The sequence below is a fragment of the Sapajus apella genome, unplaced genomic scaffold (genome assembly GCF_009761245.1).
Source record: "Sapajus apella isolate SASKATOON/1434 unplaced genomic scaffold, GSC_monkey_1.0 scaffold155, whole genome shotgun sequence".
NCBI classification, from domain to species: Eukaryota; Metazoa; Chordata; class Mammalia; order Primates; family Cebidae; genus Sapajus; species Sapajus apella.
The window spans coordinates 2,521,498-2,530,113 of NW_022437095.1; positions in this window are offsets into that span (position 1 = coordinate 2,521,498).

Consider the following 8,616-nt stretch of genomic DNA (forward strand, 5'->3'; position numbering starts at 1 on the left):
GCCTGCGCCGAGCTGCAGGACCACTGTCCCTGATGCGGGGGCGCCGGCCTGTGCTGGGACCCTCCTTGCTCCTGGCTCACAAATGCCAGAGGCCAGGCTGCAGGTCAGCGGCACAGCAGAACCTCCTTCCCTGCACCCCCCACACACCTCCCTCTTTTTCACATGACCACAGGCCATTCAGTCCATGTGTCCCTGGTCCCCATGTCCCTGTCCCTGCCAAGCTCTGCAGGGAACAGCTTCAATCTGCATCGGGCCTCCGAGGCTGAGCCATGCTGTGACTCCATCTGGCAACAGCGGTGTCAGCGGGGCCGGAGGCAGCACCCTGGAAAATGTTCCTTTTTCCTCCCCCTGGGAAAAGCCATCAGAAGAGGCTCTGCGACTCCCTGGTGCTGGTGGCGTTGGATGGCTCTTTACTGCGTTAGTATTTCATCCTTTTTGGGTTTCCTTGCTTATTTGACACCCATCTTCCAGCCTGACAGCCTTTGCCTTGGAGAGAATTTAGTTAAACCTGACTGCTGCACATCGAATCAAATCTTCAGTCAGCCGGGGGCCTTCTCTGCGTGTGCATGTGTCTAACCCTGTCCTCCTCTTTTCACGTGGGATGACAGAACAGCATCCCAGCCGTGCTCCCGGCACAGTGCTCCCTCCACTGCACCCTTCTGGGAAATGATTTTCCATTACAAGAATCCTTTGTATTCATGCTACATATGACGAAAGACTTGGCCAGTTAATTACTTTGCCATTTTTCTTACCTAAGCATTTCTCCAGCTCTACACTCTCCACACTGAAACACTGTCTAGCACCAATGCAGACAGAAACACAACCCACCAAGCTTCCTGGTATTTGGGCACAGTTGCCTTTCATTTCAAAGGCATAAGCGGAGGTGCGCAACATGGTCAATTCTTGTTATCCGGGGCGGTCACGTTTTATGAAGTCACTACAAACACAGACCCATAGGCCAGGTGCTGTGAATCACACTCATAATTGTAATCCCAGCATTTTGGGAGGCCAAGGTGGTGGATCACTTGAGGTCAGGAGTTCAAGACCAGCCTGGCCAACATAGTAAAACCTTGTCTCTATTAAAAATACAAAAACTAGCCAGGTGAGGTGGTGCATGCCTATAATCCCAGCTACTCTGGAGGCTGACACAGAAGAATCACTTGAACCTGGAAGGCAGAGGTTGCAGTGAACTGAGATAGTGCCATTTCACTCCAGCCTGGGTGACAGAACAAAACTCTGTCTCAAAAAAAAAAAATGGCACTAAATAGATGATGCATAAAGGAGAATTGTTCAGAGTGTAAGAGCTGAAACAAGAACACAGAACACCATGTGTGTCAGGTGACACAAATGTTTGCTGATCTGTGCATATCCAAGAACATCTGCAGAAGTACTGTGAGTATTGATTTGAAGTTTGCAAATTAACTTTAGTGAGTACGCAAATTTGCAAATACAGAATTCACAGATAATGAGGGTCGACTGTTTTTCCCTTAGACCTGAGCAGTGTCGGCCAGGAGGGCAAGTATTGATGATTGCAGCTGTAATGTCCAGAGCAGAGCAGAGCTGCACTTCCGAGTGAGCTGCATTCTGGACTGAATGTGTGTGTGCACATGTGCATGTGTGTGCACACGTATGTTTGGCAGGTGCGTGTGGCATGTGGCAGGCCAGATCTCCACAACTGTTTCAGTACCAACTGAGCAGTGAAGTTAAAGACTAAAAGCCAGGGCCCTCACACAAAGGCTGGAATGTAACATAAGCCCACCAAGAGTTTTGCCCAGGCCTTTCCTGGGCCTTAAAGCATGACAGAATAACGAAGGAATTTTTTATAGGGCCGTTTAGGATTAAACAAGTTTTATTGAGGGTCCAAAGAAACTCCCCAGGCCTCCAAAACAAGCTTATTGGGGGTCTGAAGGAACTCCCCAAACCTCCGTGATTTAGCAGGAGATAAGATAAGGGTGTTAACCACCCCAGCACCTGGACCCTGTTAGATTAAGTCAATTTACTGAGGCTCCAGAGGAAGGTCTTCAGAACTCAGGTTTTACTTACAGATTAAAATAAGTCAATCACTTATGTCTTTGATAAATTGTACACTTACATGTAAACATATAGCTTAGAAAGTGGATAAGCTCTGGAAAACTTTGTAATTCTGAGTTGGTCTGGTGATAATTTCCAGGCCTTCTCATTGTGACCAGCTGCAGAAAATAAAAACTCTCTCCCTGCCCAGTTCATCTGCATCTCGTTACTGGGCTGTGAGGAGTACCCTGACCCTCAGTTTGGTCTGGAAACAGTGGGAGTGTCATATTTGGGCTTTCTAAGACTCAGTGCTCAAGATGGGAACCCCTCTTGCCTCAGCTAAGGACAGGATTATTCAATGTTCCAAATTTCAAACTTTGGCAAAAAAAGGGCTCTTTCCCAGTTTTGGGCCATCAGGGGCAGCATTCTAAATAGACGTGGCTATGTAGAATCCTAGGCACTTCTCTAAAATGAAGCAAGAGGCCAGATAGCCATGCAGGAGGAATTTTATTTAATCTCTTAAATCTTACTGTTTTCCAAAACCACTGAGAAAAGGCAACAAAATGGGCAGAGTAACAGCAGAAGATGTGTGCTGGAAAGGGTCAGAGGTGCTCAAAAGCAGAGACTATGATTAAAGGTCCCCAAAGTGTAAGAACCAGAGAAATGCCTCCAACCCCAACTCTTGTGGTGTGCTACTGTTAATATTTAGTCTATGTGACATTTTCCTCCCTTAAAAATGTAAAACACTTCCAATTCATGATTCCAAATGATTTAATATTGAGTCTACTTTTATACATCACCCTCATAAATCCCTCCTAATCACACCTGAGGCTAACACATGAGGCCTTCCGGATGCCTGTTAGCGCGTATTGTACCAAAGGGTTGCTCCACGTGGCTTTTGAAAGAGCAAGCACTAGCAAGTGTTGTCCTTAGTTCAAAGATATCTAATACTCTGCAAAAAACTAGCTATTCTAACCCAAATATCTGTCTCATGCTCCGTGTTCAATTCCAGCCCACTTCCAGAAAGGCAGCTCTGGGGGTCTCAGTGCCATGGGTCTGCAGCCTCCCTTCTTTCTGTCTTTCGGAAATGAAACCCTCTTACCCTGAGCTGCCCATCCCAGCCCCGCTAACCACCCATCTAGAGAATGCAGGCGCATGTGTCGCTCCGTCTGGCTGATTGTTGCGCCTGGTGACTTGCTCAGGGAGGCGCCACGACCCAAGCAGGACCAGTGGAAACACCAGAATGGTTCAGGCTAACATGCCAAGGACGACAGCCTCTCCTTTGGCTTGCAGCCTTTAAGGATAGACACTTGTTATGCCCTCCCCGGCTTTTCCCGACACGGGAAGACAGCTCCTGTGAGAAGGATGCAGCAGAGTGAAGCGGACCCCCAGCCTGGAATAGGGGACGGAGCTGAAGCCACATGTGCAGCCTGGGTGAGCCACGCACCCCTCAGGACACCATGGACTGCCCACCCAAGTGAGCCAAAACCAAATCACAACCACAAACCTCTCATTGACCTGACACTGAGTTTCTATAATTGTTAATTACAGAGAGGCCTTGCTAAGTGACAACGCCTTTTACTCCTTCTGACTCCCTTTCTTGGTGCATTTTTGAGAGGCTGTGTTATGTTTTACATCATCAAGAAATCAAGTATAAATAAAATTAAGTTACTACAGAACAAAACTTCTCATCATGATGCTTTAAAATAAAATACATTTTTTAAAAAACATGATTTCAACATATCGTATGTAGAACAGCTACCTAAAATATTTTAAATACTTTTACATATGTAATTTGTTTGCTTACTCTAAAAACTAAGAACACAAGCCTAAGGAACAGATGATATGCAATGCTTTATTTCAAAAACTTCACAATTTCAATTCATTGAGAAAATGCCTAAACATGTCATCAACACCTGTTTTATTCTAAATAGGGCGTCATTTCTTTAAAATTTAACTAACAAATTCTCTAACCATAAATACAGAGAACAAATGCCATGGATAAAAGGGGTAGATTTTTTTGTTAAAATTAACACACATGGAACATATTTATCACAAGACATACACAACATATGCAGATTAACAACACCAAACACAGAAATGAGTGGATTCTCAACATGTTTTCAGTAGGCACACTCAGATGCACGTTAGCCAGAACAAATCTCTGTCCAGAAGAAAATTCCTTCTTTACTTTCCTGTGGTCTAAAAGAATGTGGTTGGATATCACTTTCCGCTGGTTTTGTGATTTCCCAGAAGAAATCAGAAGCAATCTAAGGAGAGTAATCTCATTCTAGAAATTGCATTTAGGAAAGCACTAAAATTTATTTGGATCACCACCTCTTCTAGCTGACAGAGCAAGCGGTTCCTGTATCCAGCAGGCTCGCGGGTGCTTTCTGAGATATATGAGACCTCTGATTCAAAAGCGTGCCTTGTGGCATCATAAAGGATTATTTTATATCTCATACAGGCTCGCTTTAGAAAATTGAAGGAACCCTTCGTAAATCTCCCGTTTGCATGGGAGGCTCTTCAAGATCCCGCTTCTCTTTAGCTTGCAAATGGTTAGACACATCGTATTGCTATGATTCCAGGAGCACAGAACATACCTATTACTGAATTAAAACAAGTTTTCTGTTCTTGAAGTGTGTTGTCAATCATCTGAAGCCCTTTAGAGTCTGTTCCAATGGACTTGATATTTTATCATTTGCCAAACATATGCTCCTTTTTACATTGTGAATTTTATTTTTTAAATCTCTGGAGTGGTTTTACCCTGCCTCTATGCTCCCATAAAGTAGAAATGTGGCATGGAGTATTCTACCGCAAGCTCACACTTTGCATGCTTATTCGTCAAATGTGGTCTTATTTTCTGATTCGATAGAGAGGTATAAGCATTTATCGTGATACAGAGATACTCAGAGATCTGAGCATTTAGGATGGTACGTATATCTCATTTGTTGATGACTTATCCCGTAAATCCACGGTTTATTTATTTATTTATTTTGAGACAGAGTTTTGCTCTGTTGCCCAGGCTGGAGTGCAGTGGCATGATCTCAGCTACTGCAACCTCCGCCTCCCAGGTTCAAGGGATTCTCCTGCCCTCTACCCCCCAAGTAGCTGGGATTATAGGCATGTGCCACCAGTCAAGGCTAATTTTTTGTATTTTTAGTAGAGATGGGGTTTCACCATGTTGGTCAGGCTGGTCTCGAACTCCTGACCTCGTGATCCGCCTGCCTCGGTCTCTCAAAGTGCTGGGATTACAGGCATGAGCCACAGTGCCTGGTGAATTCAGTTATTTAAGAGGGCTAAATTAATTGTTACACACAAAATTAAAAGATGAACAAAGTTAATGCTAGGAAGTCCACAGTACTGAATCAAAATGAAAGCCTTTTATTAGACTCCCCTAGCCCAACACACTACATTATCTGATATCTCAGACCACCAAAAATAGAAAATAAAAAAACACATTCAGTCCCAAGCTCTTTTATTTTGCACTAGATTATTTTCTGGAAGTTTCCTCAGTGGTCAACTTGTCTGTCATTGTAAAGTGGCTCACACGTGTAATTCCATCACTTTGGGATGCCCAGGCGGGTGGATCGCCTGAGGTCAGGAATTCGAGACCAGCCTGGCTAACGGCAAAACCCTGTCTCTACTAAAAATACAAAAATTAGCTGAGCATGATGGCGTGCACCTGTAATCCCAGCTACTCAGGAGGCTGAGGCAGGAGAATCGCTTAAACTCAGGAGACGGAGTTGCAGTGAGCTGAGATCGTGCCACTGCACTCCAGCCTGGGTGACAAAGCAAGACTGTGTCTCAAAAACAAAAATATATGTATCAAAATAAAGTGATGACACTGGTGTGTCGCCCCTTAAGTGGATCCTGAGGCAGCCGTTTAACCGGCTGTTCATTTCTGCCGTTTTATTTTACCTTTTTTCCCCACAAGACTAGAGTCACCTGTTTTGAAAGTCTGGACCGCAGCAGCACCTCCCTCCACAGCTCCTCCTCACGTGCCCGGGAAAACCCCAAAGCGGCCACCGGGCCTGAAGTCAGCATACTGGCTGCTGATCCATGAATCCCCAAGAAGTAAACCTCATGAAGAGAATTGAGAGGACAAAGAAACAATTGGAGAGCAAATATTTCAAGTGGGTAGGGTCAGGTGGAAAGAGATTTCTAGTCTTTTTCAGACGTCTCCTCAGAATACTACTCTCCAATTTTGGTAAAGCCCTTCAGCTGCTTTCTTTCCCTCAAAACAAAATTTACGTTTTCCACCACCTTTTCATTGTTGGAAAGACGTTCACTGGTAGCGTCTAGTTCATAACCCAGAGGAGGCAGTGGTGGTGCAGGCGTGGAGAACCAGGCCTGGAGCCCGCCTGCTGGGTGGGACAGTGCCGTCCCTCCCTAGAGGAGGGCGGGGCTCGGGGAGCCTGTGTCCCCTCTGCGTTCTGCTCTCCCGCCTGTTTTGTATGGTTGCTGTGAGGAACAGATGCCGGACACACAAGCAGCGGGCGGTCATCATTATCGATTTACAGGCAATGCCATTAACTGCAGATCAACTCTGGTGTTAGCCCGAGTTGTCACCATGTAGAACAGATAATCCACTCCACAAAAATTAAAATGGATTCACATGCATGCACACACACACACACACACCACACACACACCATGGATTAGGGTAAAACAGCCTAACTGCATCAATAAAACCAATAGATGTGTTAATCCCAGTAGACTGAAAATGTTTGGGGAATAGAATTTTCACAGAGCCACAAAATATCACTCCAAATGTTATAAACACCATGTTTAACGCTTGTACATGTTAATTACAAAAGGCAGAACTTTTATGGCAGAGACATCTGGGATGGGGGGAGTCCCCGTCTCAACCACGTGATCACCAATAATAAGACGCAGTGGGGTTCCACACCTCCTGATGGGAGGCAGGGGAAACGCACATCACTTTATCACATGCTGAGGAATCACACAAAAGCATTCAGTGTGAATTAAATGGTGACAAGGGCAATCAGACTAATTCAAAACATGAGCCATTCTACATGTGAGGCTGACCTGGACTCTTCAATTATATTAATGCCATGAATGTCAAATAAAACAGGGAGGAGCTTCTCTAATTAAAGAGGCAAACAGACAGAAAAACAAGTGCACTGAGTGATCACTGATTTCATCTGTGGACACAGGAAATCCGAGACAAGTCTCAGTTAACTTAGAAAGTGTATTTTGCCGAGGTTGGAGGTGTGCCCGTGACACAGCCTCAGGAAGTCATGAAGACATGTGCCCTGAGCGGCCAGGGCACAGCTTGGCTTTATACATTTTAGGTAGACATGAGACATCCATCAATATTTGTAAGGTGAACATTGGCTCCTTCAGGAAAAACAGGACAACTTGAAGCAAAGACAGGAAGACTGGAAGTGGGGAGGGAGCGTCCAGGTCACAGCTAGGTGACAGACGAAGGGTCACGTTCTTTTGGGTTTCTGCTGAGCGTTTCCAAAGGAGGCAATCGGATACTCATCCACCTCAGTGAGCGGAGAGACAACGGGATAGAATAGGAGGCAGGTTTGCCTTAAGGAGTTTCAGCTTGAGTTTTCCTTAGCGATTCTAGAGGTCCAAGATATTTTCCTTTCACAGATTCTAGATTTTTAAAAAAACAGCTATAAAAATGCTCCTGGAACATCTTGGGAAATTTAGGGATGAACCATGTGTGACATAATAGGACTGTATCGTTGCTAAGCTCTTTTCAGGTGATAATTGTATTGTCGGTGAAGAGAGTCAAACTCTAAAATATTTGAAGAAATTCCTTCTGAGCCAAGTATGAGTGACCCTGGCTCATACACAGCCCTCAGGAGGTCCTGAGGCCATGGGTGGCCGGGGTGCAGCTTGGTTTTATACATTTTAGGGAGACACAAAACCTCAATGAAATACTTGTAACAAATACATTCGTTTGGTCCAGAAAGGCGGGCAGCTCAAAGCAGGGGCTTCCAGCTTATAGATAGATTTAAACATGTTCTGGTTGACAATTGGTTGAGTTTATCCAAAGACCTCAGATCAATAGAAAGGAGTGTCTGGGTTAAGATCAAGATTTGTGGAGACCAAAGTTCTTATTTACAGAGGAAGCCTTCCATAGCAGGCTTCAGAGAGAATGGGTTGTAAAACGTTTCTTATCCAACTTAGTCTGTGTTGGTATTAATGCTGGAGAGGTATGATGAGGCACCCTGAATCAGGAATCTGACCCCAACTTCCCCTCATGGCCCGAACCAGTCTTTCAGGTTAAATTTTAAGAGTGCCCTGGCTGAGGAGGAGGTCCATTCAGATGGTTGGGGGGCCTTAGAAGTAGCTCACCGTGTTCAGAGAACACAGGTCAGTACCAGGTAGAGAGAGGAGGAAAGGTGCATTGTGCGGTTCATAGAAGAGTAATCATTGCTTTAGACTAGCTTGGCCAAGTGATCAGAAAGGGCTGAGTGTTTAAATTTCCATGCAAGGAGGGGAGCCACATATTCTCATGCAAGGATGAGAACTGCGTGTTCCCACGCCTAATTCCCACACATGGGGAAGCGTGTGTTTGCCAGGCAGAAAGGACCTGTAGCTACTGTTCTCTTTCTGCAGCCC